The following is a 24,095-nucleotide window of genomic DNA, read 5'->3' as shown; positions in this document are numbered from 1 at the left end:
AACATAAATTACATGACTTTTGAATCTACATATCATGACCCTTATTAAAATGTATCCAGTTTTTTTTTTCAGTAGTAACACTAACTGGTATTATGACAGAAATAGCAAATACTTTAGTTATTTTTTTTTTTTTTTTTTTTAGAAAAACTGTCTACATTAACCTAACCACGGTACTAGGAGGCCATCAATGGTCTTACCTGTGGTTATGGCCTTCTTACAAATGCCAATGTTACACAATGGAAGAACAATGGTGGACTTTTATAAGGTCCTGTACAATTTTGAATTAAGGGGTATAATGTCTGGACTTCAATTAATTATGGACAAATTATTGACAAAGATTTCCTCCTGTTCTTTCCTACTCCTGGTCATGTTTGGGTGGATTTGGCAAGTGAAAATGATGTGTGACTAATGAATTTGGAACACCACTAGCCACAGTGGCCGGTGTGCCAAATAAGTTCATGTCAAGCTCTTGCTGTGAGTATTAAAATTAAGTCATTTGCTGAGTTCTACCATACAACTCTTACTATTTCTACCATGAATAGATGGCAGCAATAGTGAAAATAGTATTAAAGTATGCCTTTCCAATTAACAGTGTGCTATTTTAACACCGAAAGCAGGCAGTAAATGGAATTTCATTTAAAACTGATGCTTCAATTAAAGCCATGTTCATATTCAGTACAACAGCACTTTTGCTCATGTGATATTGCTTAAATATTATACTAGTTTCACTTGATATAGCAGATATATTTCAAATGGACATAATGTATGGGGTAGAAGGCAAGTACTTGACATGCTAGCCAAATGTCACTGTGTTTTTAACCTGGAGTAGAGAGAGATTGACTGAGCTAGAGAGACCAGCCAGACAACACCGCCACAGATGGTTTCCAGCGGCCTGCAAAATGTCAATGGGTTTTAACCTCGTTTGACAAAAGTGGAGCATATCCTCCCCGAGAATGATCCTTCAGTAAATGTCAGCGAGGCATTTCAGCATCTCTCCCTGTCCCTAGAGACGTCACGTACAATGCACAGCAACAACATGGGCACAAGCAGCGACCTGCGGCAACTACCGTAAACAGATTTAGCTGTGCAGTCACAGCCATTGAATTTAAGGGGTGAAGAAGCCTGTAAGATGCATATCAGCATGTACAAGCTTTAGCTATGGTCTTAAGGTTAGAGACGGGATCATTTTTGCATTATCATATTGCATGTGGCATAAATGAGAGCTTGATGGACTGTGATAATGGGGTCTATAAATAACTGCTCCCATCTGTTCATCTATCAGCCTGCCTCGTGGCAACACATATTAGACAGCCCTTTGCTCCAAGAATCTAAATGTTTTGCTTCTTAATTCGAGGAACTTGAGAACATTATTATTTCTTTCTGTTTATGTATGTCAGAAGCTTACATTGGTGCTGCCAGACAAAACCTTCATCATACACTAGAGAAAATGCAGAAAAATGCAAGGCAATTGGTCAAAGGATGTCATGAACTGTGGTAATGGATCAGTGTGTCAGATATACCAAACTTCTTCTCGGTATCAGCAGATGTTAAATGCTTGGGCTACAAATGTCCTTCTCCTTGTGTAAGGACATCAGTCTTCTGCAGTGGGGCTCTCATACACTTTTGGTGACTTTGGCAAAAAAAAGTAATAAATAAAAAATACAAGGATCTTTTACATTCTCTGTCTAACCCTTTGTTGGTTATGTTGAAGCCTTGTTGTTTGGGGTGTAATAGCAGAATCTGGGAGGGTATTGGTTAACACACACACACACACACACACATACACAGAGACAGGGATGTTGCGGCCACTGCTGAGATAGCATTGTATTTCCGAGAAAGCTGTAAACAGCACTTTCAGAACAGCCAAAAACAGCATGTATAGGACAACACTGTCCTCAGACAATATGTCAAACGATTTTACTTTCACACAGAAATAGAAAGGAAATGCTCAGCAAATATTCAGCAAAGGAGCAGCCCCAAAAATAATCATTTTAAAGCTAATAGTCTAACTATTCAAAAGTACTTTACCTGAGATACAATAACCCTATTTTAGGCTTTAGTGATATATGTTAAACACAAAAATACATTTTTACAGCCTGTTTAATTGTTACCATTTAATACCATTCAGCACTAAAATCTATTAAATTCTCTGTTAAAAGCTGCTTTCATTATACAGTATATATGACCCTTGCCTGAATGTATGTGTTTTTTTTTTATTTTATTTTTTTTATGTGCTCACATGTTTACACAGCAGCTATTATTAAAATAATATAATAATTATTATTATTAGGGCCCAAGCACTGAAAGTGTGTAGACCCTATTGTTCTTTTAAGGATTATTAGGGTCCAAGCATTGAAAGCGCGGAGACCCTATTGTTCTTCTAAGGATTATTATTATTATTTTCAAGGTTTTCGGTACTTCTGGGGTACTTAATATGCGTGAAAACTCTTGAAATTTTGCACACACATCAGAGTCGTCGGCCATTAGGGCTGGGCAAAGTTGCAGGCTCTGTAGTGCCCCGTTGAAATTGGACATGTAAGGGGGGCTCTGTAGCACCCCCATTTTCACCTACAGTCACCAAAATTAGTACATATATAGTTCTCATCAAGCCGAACAACTTTCTTACAATCATTAGCTCTGCCCAACAGGAAGTCGGCCACTTTGGATTTTCTGAATATCACAGGCTCTGAACATTTAAATACTCCTAGGGGATTTATGTGACTGGCACCAAATTTGTGCAACATCATGCCAAGGCATTGTAGATGCTAAATTGTGAATGGATTTTTTAATTTTTGAACAGTGTCGCCATGGCAAAGCACCACATTTATGGGGAAAAATGTGAAACAGGAATTGCCTTACATCTTCTGTCTGCATTGTGTGATTTTGATGAAAATTCAGCTGTATGTTTGGTAATGGGGCTGATCACATGGATGTGGATATTATGGATCACGGTCATAGTGCCACCAACTGGTAGCAGGAAGTATGTCACTTTTAAAGACTTTGAAATAACCCCCTTATGTTTACATGAATTGCTTAAAAAATCTTTAGAATGAAGTCAAGACACTGCTGATGTAAAACTGTCAAGAGATATATGATATCTTAAATAGTGTTGCCATGGCAACACATTAATTGTATAATATTTGGGTGTTTTGAGGCACTTTGCATGCTTAAAATTTCATGAAATTTTACACACACAAGTTCGTGCATGGGCATGTACGGGGGGCTCTGTAGTGCCCCCTTTAAAATGGGCATGTAAGACGGTCTCTGTAACACCCTCATTTTCATCTACAGTCACCAAAATTAGTACATATTGTATATTGTTCTCCTCAAACCAGACAACTTTTGATAATTATAGTTATTAGCTCCATCCAACAGGAAGCCATCATTTTTTTTATTTTTTTTTAATATTGCAGTCTCTGAACTTTTAAACACTCCTCCTAGGGGCTTCAAGAGACTGTCACCACATTTAGACAATATTATGCCAAGACATTGAAGATCCTAAATTGAAAACAGATTTTGATATATCGAACAGTGTTGCCATGGCGAGGCATTAAAGTAATGGCAAAAATAGGAAGTGTCTCATATCTTCTGTGTTCAATGTGTGATTTAGATCAAAATTGAGGTGTATATTTAGTCTTGGGGGCTAATCACATGGATGTGACTATTTTGAGTTACGGTCATAGTGCCGCCACCTGGTGGCAGGAAGTGTGGCTCTTACAACAGACTATAAAAAAGTCCTCTTATATTTACCCAAATTGCTTTGAAATTGTTTTGAATAATGTAAAATGCCAAATTCATGTGTCCACCTTGCATTGTTTTCCGAAAGCCACCGGGTGGAAATGGACCTATGGTGCTTGGGCCTGTCATTGCTGCTTGCGGCTATATTTATTGTTATTATTATTATTACTACTACTACTACTACTACTAATAATAATACATTATATTAAAATTTTAGTTTGGAGAACAGAAATTCAAAAATATATTCAAATTTAAGGTGTTTGCCTCTGCCAAGGAAACACACATATATGTAATTGGAATTTTGACTCAAAACCTCATAGTTACTGAGATAAAGTGCCACTTGTGACAACTTCATTGTATGACAACAAGCCCCAGACTCCCGCACATTTATAAGGTGTAGTCCAGAACTGCAGTGGACCCAAGAACAAACACAAGCTCAAATAGTTAATCAGGGAACACGTAAGAGATTATATTTACTCTGTGCAAAACACTAAGCCACTTACTTTTGTTTACACAGAAATAAAATGAAAGGAGATAATAGAAATACCTCAAAGGCATGAAAGGGGCATGGACATTGTCTTTGATATAGTTATGAGGATTAGAAAATGAATTGTTACACTTTACTGAAGCAATAAACAGAACTCTCAAAGAGAAGAGGTGAAGTTTTGTAAGATTATTAAATCTCACCAAAAGCAGTCCTGTGACCTTGATTTAAAAAATCAGAAAACACGGTGATCCTCTTTCTGATGAAGAGCGAATACAGAAAAAACCTAGTGGCAAAATATAATTTCACATCTCCTAGCTCGGGTGTACTCATTAAAAACATAATAAACAAATGCTGAACTACCAATGTCATCAAGGATACCTAATCCAACTTTGTCACAAAAAATGAATTATTCATAATTCCCCAAGACAGAGAGGAGAAGAAATGCTTAGAAATGTTAATAAAGAACATAACAGCATAATCTCAAGCACAAAAATAATCTGCATATCTTTTCAAAAGTCACAGGCATTGCAGTGTTGTTTTGAACAGCAATCTCCATCTACTTTTAGAATGATTCAGATGAAACCTTGTGATAATTAATGCAGTCAATTAAATCTTTGAAACTGTTTGGTTTAAGCTTGCTCTTACATACCAATCAGGCTGGCATGCATAGCACACTGTATTTTTCTCATCTAGAGGAAGAGCTTAGATTAAGAGGAAATAAATGTGAGATTGTTTTATTGAAAAGCAGACAATGCAGCTCAAATCCATAAAAAAGAAACAACATTCAACCCATTTTGACAGAAGCGCCATAAATTGTACATGATTCAAAAATGAAAAACTTTTCATTCTGTGAATGTCTGAGTTTTAAAATAGATTCAACTGTTGACATGTAATCCAATAAATTAAATTGTGTTGTGTATCTGTCTAAAACTTCCATCTCATGAATTCATTCCAGAGGCTTATTTCAGAGGTGACCCTATAACCACGTGGGGCTGATGAAAACATGTATTGCTTTTTTGAATCTGAGCTCTGCCTTCCATGTCTCACAAAGCTTATCATATAGTACACAAATCCACAGAGAGATCATTAAAATATCTTCACAAGGAGGCGGCAGCCCTCACCTGACCCTGTCAAGAGCTGCATATCAATGCATTTGACATCTCCTCTCCCCCGTGCACAGTTGCTGTTCAACTTGGGGAATCTGCACATTTGTAATGAGCGAGCCAGCAAAAAAATAAAAATAAAATAAAATAAAAACAGAGCTTAGGAATCGTTTACTTACATATAAAGCAAAGAGGTTAAGAGTCAACAGAGTGATTCAGGCTTGCAACTAACTTGCTTTAAAACTGCATAAAGGCAATTGGCTGCTGAGTGACTGTATATGTTCAAAAAACAAGTACAGAGGCTTCTAAAGAGGATTTATGTAGAACGATTGTTAAAATCGTTTTAACAATCAATAAAACACATGAAAATGTTAAAGCACTGGTCATCAAAGATATACTGTATTTATACAAAATAGGAAACACTGATACTTCAGTATGTTTTGTCTGTCCTAATTTAAACAACCAGTTAAAGGTTTGAACACACTTGACTGAATGTATGTTTCTCAAATGGTCTTTTAAAAACAATTTGATCTAAAGGCTAATATGTTAATATGCTTAAAATTAATTTTGTGGACAAATATGAATTGTGCCTATCTTTTTACAAAACATGGTAACTCCTTCAATTATGTTTAAAAAGCTTTCCAGTGGCTACTTTAAAGAAGCTAAAGTATAAGATAGATTTGGTTTGTTTAAAGTTTTTGCTACTAATAATTCACATACTTCTATTTGTGTTATTGTATAGTTTGATGACTACCATTATTCTAAAATGTGGACAATAGTAACAGCAAATAATAGGTAGGTATGTCCAAGCTTTTGAATGGTAATGCATATTTTGTCAGTTTGTATGTACAGTATGTATATAGCCTACAAGAATCTGGCACATAGGCCTCTACGACAGCTTTCAAAGATCCAAACAACACGTAGAGAAACATTTACAGGGGATTGTGTTCATCTTCATAGGCACTGGGCTTTCCTATCAGAAAATTTGCAATTTTAAGGCGACAAATAGCCCAATGAAAGATACATAATTGTAGCCTGCTGCCATATTATTGTCTATAAATGGTTTAGGTATAGCTTGCAAGCTGTGGTGAGAAAGTCACAAAGCAAAAGCCTTGGAGCCCTGCTTGATTAGGCATTGTTCCACTCTGTAATGCCTTTTAATGGATTTTTTACATGCCTGTTCTGCATGCATATTAGAGGCAGCTATAAGACGGGAGTTACTTTAATGGCTCATAAGACCCTCTGTGAGCCCCACTTGACCCTGAGGAGCTATTGAGTATTAAAAGTAATTTGGTTTAATGATGCAAGAGGAGTTGTCTTATTGGATTTCTTTCATCTGTCAAACCTGGGGTTTTGATGATATTGCATCTCTTTTACCATTGTATGGCTCTAGAACTTCAATAGCCTTTCAAATTCACCAGACATTAGTAAGAGCTTTTGTGATGAGCAGATACACACCAGGGTTAGTGACAGAAAATGCTATGATCTTCAAGGACTGGAATCTTTTACTGGAAATTAAACAAAGAAAGACATAAGGAGATAATGTAAAGTGCTGTGAGTAAAATAGATAAGAAAGCAGAAAGCACAACACTTTATTGAAGAAGACAAGCAAGTTGATGATGGAAATCAAACAGAAGGCTTTGCTTTTAGTAATTAAAACTTACAATAAAGCAGGTATAAAAGAAGGTCTAATTCAGTGGATCTCAAGTTTAAAAATGCATCATACCACATAATCATGCATAGTTATGATAGCAAAATAATGTTTACCATCTTTTAAAGCAGTAGTTCAACCAAAAAAATTAGGTCATAATTTACTCATGCTTGTGCTGTTCCAAATCCGTACAATTTTATTTTTTTGCGGGACTCAAAAGGAGAGTATGATGATTTTGGATCCTTTTTTTAAGCTTTAAAGTGAAGCACTATTCACCGCCATTATATTGAAAAGACAGACCGCAATATTCATTAAAGCCTCTCTTTTTATGTTTCTCATAAGAAAGAAAGTCTTAAGGGTTTGGAACGAGGTGACAGTAGGTAAATTGTGATAGAATTCTCATTTTTGGGTGAACTAACATTCATGAACTCCTATGTTTGGTTTTAAGGACTAATTTTCTTTATTTTTGTATGATTAACAATTTTGGTACTGTGTTGGGCCACCACTTGCTGTCCGAGATCAAATCTGCGTCCTGAGGCAAAATCAGTTAACAACTACTGGTCTAATTCATAATCTGAGCATCTGAAAGCAGTACAACAACCACTAAAAGCAGGTGTAGCTCATCAGGGGAGAGTGAACACACTGTTGTGTGGGATGGCATATTGCTCCAGTGTAGATGATAAAGTGCAGCAAATAATACATTAGTCTTCAGAAGCTCAGAGCAGACACTACTGTCAAGCTTGATATTGTATAATCAAATAAAGTCTTAACTATAGAGTTTACTACAGAAGAGGCCAGTATGATATATAAATAATTTCAGGATCACGCATTACCCCGCTCCCCAAGTGAGATGGAAGATAACGTATCTGTTATTCAGAGCTATTAAATTGTGCTCAGAAATAAACCGAATTGGATCTTTATCTTAAACTGATCTTAAGCGTAACAATAATTTAGACGATAATCAGTAAAGACAAAAGAAGAGAGAGTAAGAATATCACCTTCATGGTAATGTATGCTCAAATATTTGTCTCTAAAAGAAAAGGACAGTCTTACTCCTCTGATCCACGGGAGAGAAGTTCACCTTAAAATGAAAACTCTGTCATAATTTACTCACCCTCATGATGTTCCAAAACTGGATGATGTTCTTTCTTCCGTGGAATGCAAAAGAAGATTTTAGCCAGAATGTTAGGGATTGACAGTCTTAGTCATCATTCACTTCCACTGTATAAAAAAGAAGCAATGAAAGTGAACAGTGACTGAGGCTAACATTCTGCCTAGTTATAACTAGGGCTGTCAATCAGTATTTTTTTTTTTTTTTTTATCAAATTAATTACATGATATGGCAATTAATTAATCAAATTGATTGCAATTATTCACATCTATAAATATTTGCTGAGAGAGCCCCTCAAATAACAAAAATTCAATACATTATGATCTAATAATCATAAATGGTTATATTTAAATAATTATAAATATAATATATATTATAAAAATAATTCAGATAGTTCAAATGCATTACATAATTTTGACAGATGAGTAAAGCATTGATAAGAAAAAAAGTGGCTTTAGAAGGCAATATATTTATTTCCATATTACTGAACATAAGACAATCATTGACCTACAGTTCACAGCAATCCATTATGCAATTGAATTCATCAGTCGGTACAAGACAGATTTATTATAAGGGCTTTTCTAAGAACGCGTCAATGTGCCTGCGTCAGACGAATGCTTTTAGAACATAAATGTTGTGTCATAAACAGTTTTTTTTTAGATCGCTGTGTCAAATTAAACAGTTTGAAACTTAGAAAAACACATCTCGAATTCCCTGAATTTGGAATTGTGCTCTGTCAGCTGTGTTTGAACAAGAATGCATCTCATCTTGTGCTGTCACTAGTGTCAAGCAAGTTTGAGTGTGGTTTGTTCTCTGTACTGGGTGTTGCCTATACAGCTGAAGTTTTGCTTATTGCCCCCTGCTGGAAACAGGTGGTTCTTCAAGCTTGAATTGATCTAATGGTAGAAAAATTCCGTATTATGGTCTAGGGACATGATTAATTGCATTAATTTGTTTAATGCATTATTTTTTATAAAATTAATCGCACCGAATGAATGCGTTAAATCGACAACCCAAGTTATAATATCTCCTTTTGTGCTCCATGGAAGAAACTTCCATATATGTGTAGGATTATCCACGAATGAAGCCATCAAATGAACAGAACACCCCATTCAACAGATCAGAGAGATCCCCCGCCATTAGAGAGTCATAAAAATGAATCCATGGCGCCTAAATTGCTGAAGGAGACCGTCTATACCATTCATGCTTAATCTTAAACTAGGGTTTGTAATGACAGAGCTAACCCATATGGACAACCCTTCTTTGTTGCACAAAATTAAACCCTCTGTAAGACCAAATTGCCAAGTAAGACCTTGTGACCTTAAATGCATAAATCCGCGGCCATAGCAGGAAACGGAGACTCGTGAAGGAATCCATGAACGTTGTACCTTCACTGAGTTAACACTCTTAAATGTACAGAATGCATTTAAACCTACAATGTACACCATACCTAGCCTTGCTAGATAATTCTGAAAATTACTTTGACCTGTGATTACTTTCATAACTGACAAATTAATGATTATAGCCTGATGAACCTTTTAAAATATGCGAAGTGATTTGTAATCACTTCTAACAAATCAATAAGTATAATTGTTAATCTTGTATTATTCATCTCATTCTACTAAGAATGATAACTAACCTGATAATATACCCTGTCAATCAGGTTTCTCATAACGTGTAATGTTTTATCCATGTTGTAAAACCAGTGAATTAACCAGTATGATTGGTAATCAGGGATTTTCATGTTTTGTTACTTACACGTGTAATACCCATGAAAGTATGTCACAGTTAGTATGTAAATGCTTGCTTGTTTACATAGAGAATGTTGATGACAACGAATGTCATGTCTCTTGCAATGTTTTCAAGATATAAAAGTTCATGATTTAACATTCACTATTTTGAGCGGGAATCTACCACACAAAGGTAGATGTCATGTCTCTTGCAATGTTTTCAAGATATAAAAGTTCATGATTTAACAGTCACTATTTTGAGCGGGAATCTACCACACAAAGGATCGTAAATCAACTGTGAAGAGGACAGACCAGTCGACCACGTGACTCTGAAAAACCACTTCTGATTGGCTCAGGACGCCTTTGGGGTGTGGCCAATTTCAGTTCAAAAGTTCCTAAACAGGAAGAACACGCTCTCTTACTTTCTTCGCTGCTTCTTCTCTACTCGTCTCTTGCTTTTCACTGCAGCTCTTCAGCTCCAGATCCTCTGTGCCACGTAGAGTTCAGGAAAACTCGGGACCCGGAGTCCCGAGGAAGCCTCTCACTCTCTGCACTACGGTTCAGACACCCAACGGGAGTCGCGAGTCCTCCTTACAGAAGGCCTCGCTTCATCCAGACAACAAACTATCAGTGATCATAACAGAGTCCAAGACATTGACGAAACGAACTTTCTTCAAACACCAAAGAACCAAGCAACACAAGGAAACGCAACGACATGCAAGTACATCTCCACTCAAAGTGTTGGTGTATTAGTTCAATACTTTGGGTAATCCGATTGCAAATCGATGAAGACTCAAAGAAGGATAGATGGTTCTAAAGGCACTGTCAACAGACTCTATGTATTGATAATTTATTTCACATTCTGTCACTACTCACCAACCTGTTTCATGTTGTATGTGTTAGATTAGTTTTATGTTTAGAATAGCAATAAAGTTTGTCTGTATTTAAAGATAATTTGACTGTGGTATATTTAGATAAATAATCTCATCCCTGTTTTTAAAAGATTTCACTTCAAAGCTGTACCTAAATATGTGTAATATTATTTTTAATAAGCCATGAAAATAATATTACTCCAATAAGTGAATTAACCATAATTCCCTTATTAAAGCTAATTCCTTACAGTAGAAATTGTGAGCGGATACAACAAGATGTTGTATTACAATTTTAATGGTGGAGAATTTTATTCAGACAAATAATCTAGTTATTTGTCATTTATCTAATTTATAATGGTTGTCAAATGCGACTAATTCCATTATAAATTTCCTTACATAATAATGTAGAATAAGGACAGTTTAATTTAATTCTGTAACGTGTGCTGGCACTGGCAATGATGAAGACGTGAAGATGAAGAACCCAAGTGCAGTTTATTTACAAAAGTGAACGCCCTAACTATACACGTGAACTAAACATAAACCTGACTTGATATAAACTTGGCCTGACATAAACATCTACACTCACATTCAATACTTGACCAACGCACAACGGAAAACATGAGGCTTAAATACAAGACATGGGAGAACATAAACCAATGAACAAACAGAACTCATAACAAGCTAATTAAACAATAAACCAATGAAAACATGGAACATGAACATGGAGAGAAAACAGAAATCACATGACAAGGGAAACAGGAACTAAACATTTCAAAATAAAAGACATGAATCAACAAAATACACATGACAAATTCCTAGCTCACACATACTGTTTCCATACATATAATGGTGGAGGTATGCAGGCACTTTAACCCATCCCATGTACATTTATACTACCAAATTCGCTACATATGGAACAACATATGAGTCAATAAATTATGACTGTGAATAATCCCTTTAAGAGATGTTAGGACAACACAGTGTTTTCAGATCTCCCAATCCTACATTTTAGTCAGTGCTGATTTAAGAGATCTATTAGGAGGCCTCGTCTCAGAATTGGGAACCTGACAGGCATGTGACTTCAAGTGCCGTCATTAATTTTCATTTAGTCCCCTGAAAACACCCTCTTTGTTACTGTAATGATGAGAAACTATCCACTTTTCTCAAGGATTCGGGTTAATTTGGTTGATTTAATATTGATATATTGTCACCATGGCCCACCCCAATGCCTCTGTAGACAGAGAGACTATTTGCAACATTTCTTTGCCAGTTACACACAAAAGACCGCTTGAAAATAGACTGAATTATTTAAATAATGACATTTCAAACAGACTGTGATTAGTTAAATGAAGACATGTGTGCCATAATCTCTCACTCCGCCTTTATGTCCTGACATTTTGGAGTATTTCCAGCTCGCAGTGGTCCTCCAGTGAGACTTTATCTAATTCCCTGTGGTTGTGTACCAAAACACAAATCCTTGGCTATATTTTGTAAATCCGCTTTGAAGACCATACATGGTAAAAGAAAACAGCTAATGGGAACATAGACCAATGCAGATATGCTCATTGTTGTGAGAATAATTACAGACTTCTGTCATCTCTTGCCAAAGACCCCATGTAATGCAACCAAGCTAGCCTCCCTCTGGAGCTCTCTACATATGCAACAGTTATTTTAGAACAGACTAATGTTAAAACAGAAATGCAGATCACAATTTGTGTGAGAATTACTGCAATAAAGGACTAAAATGTACAAATACTTCTAAACAAATATTCTCCCCCACAATGCTTGGATAGTATTGTTTTCCAATTATTAGAACTTAGAGTTATATCTAGGCCTACAAAAGCTTTGCAGATTTCTGCAGAATTCAAATGCCTGTCATTCAAGTTTCACACATTTCCTTACCCTTGCATGCTCTTTTCTTAAAGGTGCACTAAAGTGCACTACTTTTTTGCTAATTGCTAAATGTGTTTAAAATGACATTTAAAAGACTCTGATCATATCCGTCTTCGAGAAAAAGTTGCTTTATTCTACACGTGGTGCTGGGCACACATTCATGAGATCACGTTTTTGATCATACAGTGTGACCAGCCGAATATTACTCGCTTTATCTTGATAATCCACTGCAATTGGATCCTTTCATTCACAGAATGATTTGTTAAACTGGAATAAGAGAAAGTATTTTAACACACACACTTTACCTTTGGATGTTTTAAATATATTATTACCAATAAGACTAGTACTCTCAGCCCTTTTAATATGTTACATCATTTAAATAAATACAGCAGAATTCTGTATACCCCCCCCCCCCCCCCCCCCCCCCCGCACCACACACACACACAATCTGTACAAAAACTAAAAGTGACAGATTGCATGTAGCCTGTTATGGATCCACTAGTCTATATTTTTTCTTCTTATCTACTGTATACCAGGCTAAAAGAGACATTATAGAGGCTCTTTGCAGCACAGTGTTCAGGAGTAAAGGGCAGCTGTGGGTGAAGAGCTGTGGTCAACAGATGAACTCGCAGACAAGCAGAAATCAAAGAGATGGACATGTCATTATAACATATCACATCGCCCCACCCTATCCATAATCTGTACATTTGATTTTGAGTTAAGTCCAACACACAACAGTTCATGACTGGTCTCAACTCACTATCACTCATATCATACTGTATAGCTGCAACAGTGTGATTAAGAAATTCATCACTTGGAAAAAGTGAGAGTCAGTTAGTAAATTAAGCATTTCTCATTTCATTAGCACAGCTGATTTAAAGGGATCAAACCATATTACTTGCTGTATAGTCAGTTGTGCTATTGTATGTCAACTCCCCTTTGTTTATAGTCCGCAAAGATTAAGATTTTCTTCAGCGCACCATCAAATTACCCACAGAGGGACCGACATCCACCTTTAAATCTCTGCAGCTGACAAGCACTAGCATGTATGCTAGCATCTGTCCTCTAAACAGCAGGACAGGCTGTGTTGAAAGGCATAACCCAAGGCTAGTGTCATTAACTGGACCATTGCAGTTAGCCAGGTCAAAGAGATGTGAAGGACAGGGGCCTCATCCTGGAGAACCACAGCAATGTTATGACTGCACACTTTCAGCCAGTCACTGCCTGCTGTCAGTGGGTAGGCACCCTATCAATGGCAGATGAGCTAATACATCCACGGTAATATTTTAAAAGGCTCGATAAGTCCCGTGCTTAATGCAATGTTTGATTTTGCCCTAGCGGCCAAGGTTTATCCACACTGCAGATATGGTTTCACTGGCAGACTTAATAGCTTTAAGTGGCTTGGTATTATTCCCATTCAATTTGCTGACTAAGCCATGGGCAGAATTCCTTAACTCTTCCTGGATCCCCCCTGCAGCAAAGCTTCTAATGTAATTAAAGGGTAAAAGCTTTTGGAAACAAATTCTACTCTGTCATGATTAAGAGTTGGCACACTGGAAGCCCGCTTTCATTGAAATATGGTCTATGTTTAAAGGCAGTGGACGATTGAGGAGACAAAACACTCCCATTATCTCATCCTTAAGCAAATAGACTACGTTTTCCATTTGAGGAGCGCAGAGTAACACCGGAAAATGGAGCGAACAATTCTATCAGGGCTGGAGCCACTCCATGACATCATTGAAAGCTCCAACAGACATTGCTCAAGCAACCTCTCCTCAGAGACGACTTAAGCCTGCAGATCAATTGAAATAATGAATATGTATTTGTAGCCGATCAGTCACTGCCACTTGTACAGCTTGAACAAGGAAATTAAAAAGTTGGTGGTGGGGCTGAGTGGTCGGGAACAAAGAGCTGAAAAGACTTACTTGGAAGCTGTTCAAATAACATTGCAGGGGATACTAGATGAAGGTGCAGAGGCTAGTTTTTGGCAGTAGCAGCCGTTATAAAATCCTTTCGTAGTTGAATCACCTGAATAAATGAGATGGATATTGATTTGTTTGTATTAGCATTTTGAGTCTCATAGGGTCATTGATTTGGCAGATGGAAAAAGGTTCTGAGGTCAGTTTTAATTAGCATATGGAAGTTGCTTGGTTATTCAGTGTTTATAAGCCTCCAAAAAAATACTCAAGAAGACTTTATCGTGACTTCATACATATGCTTCATAGAGCCATTAAGTGAAATATGGAAAGGTTGGCATGGCTGTGTATGTAGAACAAAGCAGCATCAGCCACTGATCGTAATAAGCGAGAATGGTTTGGCTGCAGACATACACTCTGAGCTTATATGCACTCTGCAGAGGAAATGCATATAAGTTGCAGTCAAAAAGATTTTCATGGTAATACATAAATGTATTTAAACTCTTTACTATGTATTTTGAAGGTGACATTAATAATTCAGATGTAAATTGTCATCCAGACCCCTGCTGAACCAGCATGCAGAAGCACTTAGAAAGACACTATCACATTTTAGATGTTGCTCACAGTTGTTTGTGATACACACAGTAAAATTCTATATTGATTCTTGAGGCACATTTTGGCCTTCTCAGATGCCACACTGGTTGAACCCTCTGGAGAACCTGTAGGCACCCATAAAAGGAACCTCAAATATCCTTGTTATGAACTACAGGAATTACAATATATTTTAAGTGCCTCAAAACCTTTCTTCTGTGATGAGGTTACTGAAAAAGTCGTTGACAGTCTTTAGAATTATACAATTTAAGAGTAGGTTTCATAGAGAAAAAGGGTGCCTAGAGGTTCTGTAGAGCAGCAGTCACCAATTACCGGACCCCGGCTTGGTTTCATCCGGACCACGAGGCATCATGGCAACGGTTGCCCCATCTTACATTTCTACAGTTTAAGTGAGCAACGTGTCAAAACAACGGAGCTGTACACACCACGTTAAATAATACCCGCTCCCCACTCCGCACGCGTTGCCTCTCCCTCCCTGCTATAGACATATGGTGCCGCATTCATAGTCAGCCTATTTATACCTACAGCCTATGTATCTATATAGCAAACAGTATTTTTATGCTGCACTGTTATATAACCCATCAATCCCAATCATCCATGATAATGCACCTTATTTCCGGTTACTCTGCAGAGAGTGCATGTGAATTGAGAGTGCATGTCGGCAGCCAGCCTATATTGGTATCTGTCTCTATTTATTTTTATTTTTTTTACTATTTCTGCATGAATAATTCATGTGACGTACAGTAGAAGCGGAACACAATATAGTACCACAAACTTTCATGTCTGGCAGCCCATCAACTTTGAAAACAAATGATTATATATGCTTGAATATGTGGCCCCCACAGCTGTCAGCTTATACAAGGTCCCCTCAATAGGGTCCTGTGCCTTCCTGTTTCTAATTAAAAACATTTTGAGCCACTCTTTAAAAATTTGAATTTTCTGACTATTACTTCATACTTTAGGCTTTATAGGGTTAAGATTTATGCTTTATGCTGTCAAACAAAAACATTTAATATACTATTCATTGCTATAACTGCATTTCTACCCAATATTACAAAAAAAGAACTGGACTGGAAAAAGAAGATATTGATATTTTATTTTGTGTGATACAAAAGTACTGACCTAGAAACAATGTTTGTTGAGACAAACTATAATGTTGGTTTGACAAAAACTTGTCTGAAAGTTTTAAATGCTTGAAGTTAGAAATGTTACAGGTCTTACAGTAAGAGAAAGAAAGAAAGAAAGAAAGAAAGAAAGAAAGAAAAGGAAAGATTAAAGGGCTTGTGTGTAAGTTTTGACCGCTGAAGTTTGAAATCATGAACATTCAAAAACAGATTCTTAGATCATTTAAAAATTCCGTTAATTTACTCTACTCTAACGGGTAAGTCTAAGGGCTTACATGATGCCTTCACAGGACTTTTCGATGGAAGAATAATAATGGTAGCCAGGCTGTAGTCCTGCAAACAGAATTTACAATAAAATGACCAAATGACCACTATTTTGGAGCCCCACATCTTTCAGCCCTTCGAAGCTCTCACAGTGGAATGTAAAGACTTTAAAGAAAATAGGAAATAGGGAATAGGGATGATCACTTCTGAATGGAATGCACCCCATCATTCAGATGAGTTGAAAAGATATAGCAGTGCGAGCCAGAACTGCCTGAACTCTTTGCCAAGTTTCACCAAACCCATATGTACATGCTATAGGAGTCTATTTGTTAAATTCTTTATATTTAAAGTGTTTGATGAAGTTAAAACATGTCATAATGTATTATTGCCCCTTTAAATGTTTACACATTAATTACACATTTTGTTACATTCTTGTTTTTTGTATGCATAATTTGTAGTATTTACAAGTATTTACATTGAGTTTACATTATGTAGAACAAACGTTAAAATGGTACTGTCTCTTTAAGAACAGGGGCTGTTCAGCAAACCTGTTTCGGTTGAGCGGTTTCTTTACCGTGCTGTATGTTTGAGTTAATCTGACTGTAAAAAAACAGAACGGGTATTAAAAGAGACTTAAATCAATGAAAATTTACTGCATGGATCTCAACTTTGAAAGATAATTGGGAGCCCCAAAAGAAAATTGGCCCCAGGGCCCTTGCTACTCATAATCCGCCCCTGCTGTACATGAACTGTGGGTGGCAATCGATCAGATGGTTCTCTCAATAAATGAAAAGGAGGAGTAGACATAAAATGAGTTGAGTGAGTAGATTTTCTCTATTCTTTCCTTAGGCTGAGGGAAAACTCATTCCTAAAATCCTTCAGGGCAATTTTGAGCACAAGATATGCAATATCAATAGCCTTCATCTCCTAACTGAGAGAGCAATAAACCTCCTCCCATTATTTCTGTGTCAGCAAAAAATCCAGAGAGTGACTGATTATGAAGTGTTTATATGCACAACATTATTATTATTGCATTTATGGCATTAATATCCTTTGTGATTTCCCCAGCAGCCGGCTTTTTCCAGATAACCACCCAAAAATTGGCAGCAATAACAAGCCACTTGCCAGAGGTTGAGGAGGAATCACGCCCAAATACATTTCTCAAAAGTAAAAGGGGACAAAGCGGAATCGCAAATCAAATTGTGACTGCGTTCAAATTACAAAACTTTTATAGTATTTACTGAAGTTGTTGAAGGATATCATGAGATTTATTTATTTATTTATTTTATTTTATTTTTCATTTGCTGAGGTATTAAGTTCTTACAAGTTTCTTTACACTTGCAAGACAAATTATGGTTTTAAAAATAGGCAAAAAATAAAAAAACAAACAAACAAAAAAAATTCTCCTGAAATTCTATTTTCTCATAAAGTCTACTGTACATAATGTGCATTGTGATATTTCAGGTTAATTCTCATTCACGTATGTCCAAGTATTTTGGCTATTAAGTTAACATACTGTACAAAATGAATATAATGTAATATCATTTCTATGATATTGCAGCAATTATCCGGATATGGAATGAGATTATTAAGCAAACTGTTATAAACTCCTACATGCCAACTGAATAAAATAAGGCAAAAATAAACATTTCACACAGTGTTTAGTGAGAGATATGATTGATTCAAACACTAAAAGTGGTTGTTCTGTATATGTATTATTGTATTACAGTTGTAATAATAAAGACTTAATTAACATTATGGTTATTTAACATATTGAGATATTATATACATACAGTATATAAGTAGATTGTAGCATTTGGTTACATTATGTTTTGTGATTTCTCATAACCTTTTGTATAAAATCCATCCCATGTGCACTTTTGGCCTCTAGTCTTTTCAGACAGATAAACAGCAGCACAGGGCAGGGAAGTACAGTACAGCACCATGAGCAAGAATGTTACCCACTAGGACAGTTTATTTTGAACAAGAGGGGCAAACGGTTACGGAATTTAACGCAGGAGTACAATACCGAACTGATGTGGATTGATAGAAGCGGAGAGACTGTCTGTGCGCGTGATGGTGCGAGGAACCGGACGGTGGGGAAAAAATAATGTTCAGTGAAAAGTCAAAAGAATATCGCAATGTATGTAATTGTAACTATATCAGATATTATTGATAAAACATGGGAACTTGTTGTGTGGGCATTTTTTGTCCCCATATTTTGAATTTCGGCGATATTTTTGTCAATTTCGGTGGCATTTTTGCCCTGAGTCCCCATTAATTTCTAACACTATTGGCACTGTATCTTTCTATGGTATTTAAAAAGTTTGTTTTAGACATAGTAGCAAGTAAACAAGATATCCCCACATATATGTCACACTGCATTGTGTTAATGTTTGACACAGTTAAAACATTGCCTACTTTAAAAACAAGAAGCATTTCAGCGGCTTCTCCCCCTCTGCACCGGTGCAGTGCAGAGAACGCCCCAGGGCGCTTCGGCAGAAACAAGCAAACAACAAAAAGAGTATATTCTAAAAGAGTATATTTTCTTCACTAAAAGAGCAGCACACACGGATTGTCTTTTTAAAGATGCCTTTCCGTTTGTGTGTTATTCCTGGTTGCGGTCGTTATCTCTCGGCTTCTGACGGCCACGATCGTTGTCTTACGTGTCTGGGCGCTGCCCACGCGGAGACATCGTACGTGGATGGGTCTTGTCCTCATTGCGAGAACATGACCATGGCAACATTGCGGTCTTGGCTTGCCTTCGTAAGAAAGCTAGCCACCTCAGCTGCTCCCCACCTCAGTCCTTCTACCTACGGGTATGAGGCCGCGGCGGTTAGCACTGGGGAAGATTGGGGACCACAGTGGGAGCACCTCCGCCGGGTATTCCACCACGGACCTCCCATTCCTCAGCACGCTCGCTTGCCCCGGTCGGGCTCTCGGATGAGACTGCCGGCTCGTCTCAGGGCGAGTTCGACCTCTTATTCGGGGCCCGGGAAGACAATGAGCTCTTGAGCGCAGCATCGGAGAGCGGGCTCCTTCAGTCCGACGCGGAAGCTTCGGCTGGACTTCCTCCCTCGAGTACGGTCGCCCAGTCGCAGGCTGACGCGGAGCTGGCCGACATGCTTGCCCGGGCAGCCGCGAGCGTCGGGTTAGAGTGGAACCCTCCACTCTCCACAGAACCCTCGCGGCTTGACGATTGGTTCCTCGGCTTGGAGCGCTCCTCACGGCCGTGCCCAGCCCCGGTTCCTTTCTTCCCAGAGGTGCATGCGGAGCTGACAAGATCATGGAGGGCACCTTTCACTACCCGATCCTGATCTCTCAGCTCCCCCGCCCTCACTACCCTCCCAAGGGGAAGACACCGCGGAGACCACACCTCGCCCAAAGAGAGGGGGGGATATTTAAGTGGAAGAATACGTCACGTGGTCTTTCCGACCATGTGGAGAGTCTTCAAGGTAGATCCTACCCAACGGGGGAGGAGTTACTATAAACATGGAGACTGGGGCAGAGGGGATCTGCCCAGGGAAGACGCAGTTTGCCAACAGGGAAACGAATTAGCGGAAGATATATATCGCATGGGGATAGCCTTACAGGGAACTGCCAAATGCGGAGCACCTACCCCAGAACAGGACTCTTAGTTAGCACATGTACTAGGCTGGCAGCGAGTCTCTCCGAAAACTCAACTGCCACAGGGCTCGGAGGAAATCAACCAGGGAACAAAGTTTGTGAACACTACTGGGAATTAATGGTGCACGCCTTCAGCTCAAAAGGAGGTGGAAGGCGCTATGTGCAAGCGATACACCCGGCCGGCTATCCCGGGCTTATCCGCTTGTATTGCGTGCCACTACCTGGGACGAAACCGGTTCCACCCGGAGGTTGTAGAACCTTGCAAAGGTGTTGGGTGTTGCCCAGCCTGCTGCTCTGCAAATGTCTGTTAGAAAGGCACCCCTGGCCAGGACCCAGGAGGCCGCTACACCCCTGGTAGAATGGGCACGTAGCCCTACCGGGGGCAGCATGTCCTGGGCGTGATATGCCATAGTTATGGCGTCAATGAGCCAGTGGGTGATCCTCTGCTTGGAGACAGTGCTTCCTTTCTGCTGTGCACCAAAGCAGACAAAGAGCTGCTCAGAGATCCTAAAGCTCTTCGTGCGATCCAAATAGATGCGTAAAGCGCGCACCGGACACAGCAATGACAGGGCTGGGTCTGCCTCATCCTGGGGCAGCGCTTGCAGGTTCACCACCTGGTCCCTAGAAGGGGTGGTGGGAACCTTGGGCACATAGCCCGGTCAGGGTCTCAGGATCATATGAGAGTAGCCCGGACCGAACTCCAGGCACGTTTCGATGACAGAGAACGCTTGCAGGTCTCCTACCCTCTTGATGGAAGTGAGCGCAGTCAGGAGGGCAGGCTTCAAGGAGAGTCCCTTAAGCTCGGCTGACTGCAAAGGCTCAAAGGGGGCTCTCTGTAGACCCTGAAGAACTACAGAGAGGTCCCATGAGGGAACGAGGCATGGTCTGGAGGGATTCAGCCTCCTGGCACCTCTTAGTGGAAGAGGTGCCAGGAGGCTGAATCCCTCCAGACCATGCCTCACATCTTCAAGGTGGAAGGGGACAGCCTCCCTTCCAACCTCTCCTGCAGGAAGGAAAGCACTGATCCGACTGCACATCTCTGGGGTCTTCCCGTCGGGAAGAACACCACTTAGCGAACAGACACCACTTAAAGGCATACAGGCACCTCGTAGAGGGGGCCCTAGCCTGAGTGATCATGTCTACCACCGCAGGTCCCGTCCAGGGGCCAGACATGGAGATTCCAGAGGTCTGGTCGCTGGTGCCAGATGGTGCACTGTCCCTGAGAAAGATGGTCCTTCCTTAGGGGAATTCGCCAGGGGGGGCTGTCGCGAGGAGCGTGAGGTCCGAGAACCACATCTGGGTGGGCCAGTAGGGTGCTACCAAGATGACCTGCTCCTCGTCCTCCCTGACCTTGCACAGGGTCTGTGCAAGCAGGCTCACTGGGGGAAACGCCTATTTGCGCAGGCCAGGGGGCCAGCTGTGTGCCAGCGCATCTATGCCGAGGGGGGCCTCGGTCAGGGTGTACCAGAGCGGGCAGTGGGAGGATTCTTGGGAGGCGAACAGGTCCACCTGTGCCCATCCGAATCGACTCCAAGTCAGCTGGACAACCTGAGGGTGGAGTCTCCACTCTCCCCTGAGGGTCACCTGCCGTGACAGCACGTCCACTGTAGTGTTGAGGTTGCCCGGGATGTGAGTGGCTCACAGCGACTTGAAGTGCTGCTGACTCCAGAGGAGGAGATGGCGGACAAGTTGTGACATACAACTAGAGCGCAGACTGCCTTGGCGATTGACATATGCTACCGTTGCCGTGTTGTCTGAACGAACTAACATGTGCTTGCCCTGGATCAACGGCCGAAACCTCTGCAGGGCAAGCAGAATTGCCAACATCTTGAGGCAGTTGATGTGCCAATGCAGTCGCGGGCCCATCCACAGGCCGGCGGCTGCGTGCCCATTGCAAACAGCACCCCAGCCCATTTTGGAGGTGTCCGTTGTGACCACGACGCACCTGGAGACCAGTTCTAGGGGAACACCTGCCCATAGAAACGAGAGGTCGGTCCAAGGGCTGAAAAGACATTGACAGACCAGCGTGATGACCACGTAATGTGTCCCGTGGCACCATGCCCATCTCGGGACTCGAGTCTGAAGCCAGTGCTGAAGCAGTCTCATATGCATCAACCCGAGCGGGGTGGCTACCGCTGAGGATGCTATATGCCCCAGGAGCCTCTGAAAAAGTTTCAGTGGAACTGCTGTTTTATGTTTGAATGTCTTCAAACAGGCCAGCACTGACTGGGCGTGCTCGTTCGTAAGGCACGCTGTCAAAGAGAACCGAGAAAAGACATGCTCCCAGTTGACCCGAAGCCCTAGTCGGCTGAGGTTTGAGAGCACCAAGTCCCTGTGTGCGCACAACATGTCCCGAGAGTGAGCTAGGATTAGCCAGTCGTCGAGATAGTTGAGAATGCGAATGCCCACCTGCCTTAATGTGGAAAGGGCTGCCTCTGCGACCTTCATGAAGACACGAGGAGACAGGGACAGGCCAAAAGGGAGGACTTTGTACTGATACGCCTGACCCTCGAATTCAAACTGCAGGAAGGGTCTGTGTCGAGGAAGGATCGAGACGTGGAAGTATGCGTCCTTCAGGTCTACCGCCGCGAACCAATCTTGATGCCAGATGCTTGCCAGAATGCATTTTTGTGTCAGCATCTTGAACGGGAGTCTGTGTAAGTCCTCCAGTCACCACGGATGCCCTTGGCGACGAGCAGACGGGGTGCAGGATCTTGAGCCGCGCCGGAGCAGGATGCGTCTGCTGCTTCACCGCAGAGAACTGCTGGGCAAAGTCCTCGACGGTGTCGCCGAATAGGCCAGCCTGGGAAATGGGGGCAGCAAGAAACCGTGTCTTGTCAGCCTCAGCATCTTGAACGGGAGTCTGTGTAAGGCCCAGTTCAGTACTCGCAGGTCCAAGATTGGCCGCAACCCACCGCCTTTTTTTTTTGGTACAATGAAGTAGGGACTATAAAACCACTTCTTCGTCTCTGCCGGAGGGACAGGTTCTATCGCGCCCTTTTGTAGGAGGGTAGCGATCTCCGTGCACAAGGTAGCAGAGTTTTCGTCCTTGACCAAGGTGAAGTGGATACTGCTGAACCTGGGCGGGCGCCTGGTGAACTGAATCGCATAGCCGAGTCGGACGGTCCGGATCAGCCATCGCGATGGATTGGAAAGTGCAAGCCACGCATCCACACAAGGAGGACCAAGGGGACAACATCGTCGGACGTACCGTCAGGTGTGGCCTCGTGGCTGGGCAGAGCTCGAGGTGCCACACCACATTGTGGCCGTGCTGAGTCTAGGGACATCGAAGAACTTTCCTGGCTCCTTGTGAACACCCCCGGAACAGCCTGGGATGAGGAAGGAAGAGGCCTGTCCTCATAACCCGTGGAGACTGCCACATAGGGGGCGGCTGTGTGCCACAGCTGGGCACTCAGGGGCGGGAAGACCACCGCTGGAGCGCCAGTATCAGGGGTGCTTTGGCGACCTCCGTGGGTTCTTAGCAGCCGACTGTGAGATGGGTGGCGTCTGCTTCCTGCGGTGGGCTCCACACCGGGGCCGGGCCGAAGGGGTGGGCTGCGGCAAAGCCAGTGCAGTCACCGCAGGAGGAAGCCCTTGGTGACGAGTAGACGGGGTGCGGGATCTTGAGCCGCGCCAGGGCAGGATGCGTCTGCTGCTTCACCACAGAGAACTGCTGGGCAAAGTCCTTGACGGTGTCGCCGAATAGGCCAGCCTGGGAAATGGGAGCAGCAAGAAACTGTGTCTTGTCGGCCTCACCCATCTTGACCAGGTTGAGCCAAAGGTGGCGCTCCTGGACCACTAATGTGGCCATCGTCCGCCCGAGAGACCGCGCCATGACCTTCGTCGCTCGGAGAGCGAGGTCAGTCGCCGAGCGCAGATCCTGTGTCAAATCTGGGGTGGAACTACCCTTGTGCAGTTCTTTCAACGCCTTGGCTTGGTGGACCTTTAGGAGAGCCATGGCGTGCTT

The sequence above is a fragment of the Myxocyprinus asiaticus genome, chromosome 11 (genome assembly GCF_019703515.2).
Source record: "Myxocyprinus asiaticus isolate MX2 ecotype Aquarium Trade chromosome 11, UBuf_Myxa_2, whole genome shotgun sequence".
NCBI lineage: Eukaryota > Metazoa > Chordata > Actinopteri > Cypriniformes > Catostomidae > Myxocyprinus > Myxocyprinus asiaticus.
This window is presented reverse-complemented; position numbering follows the sequence as displayed.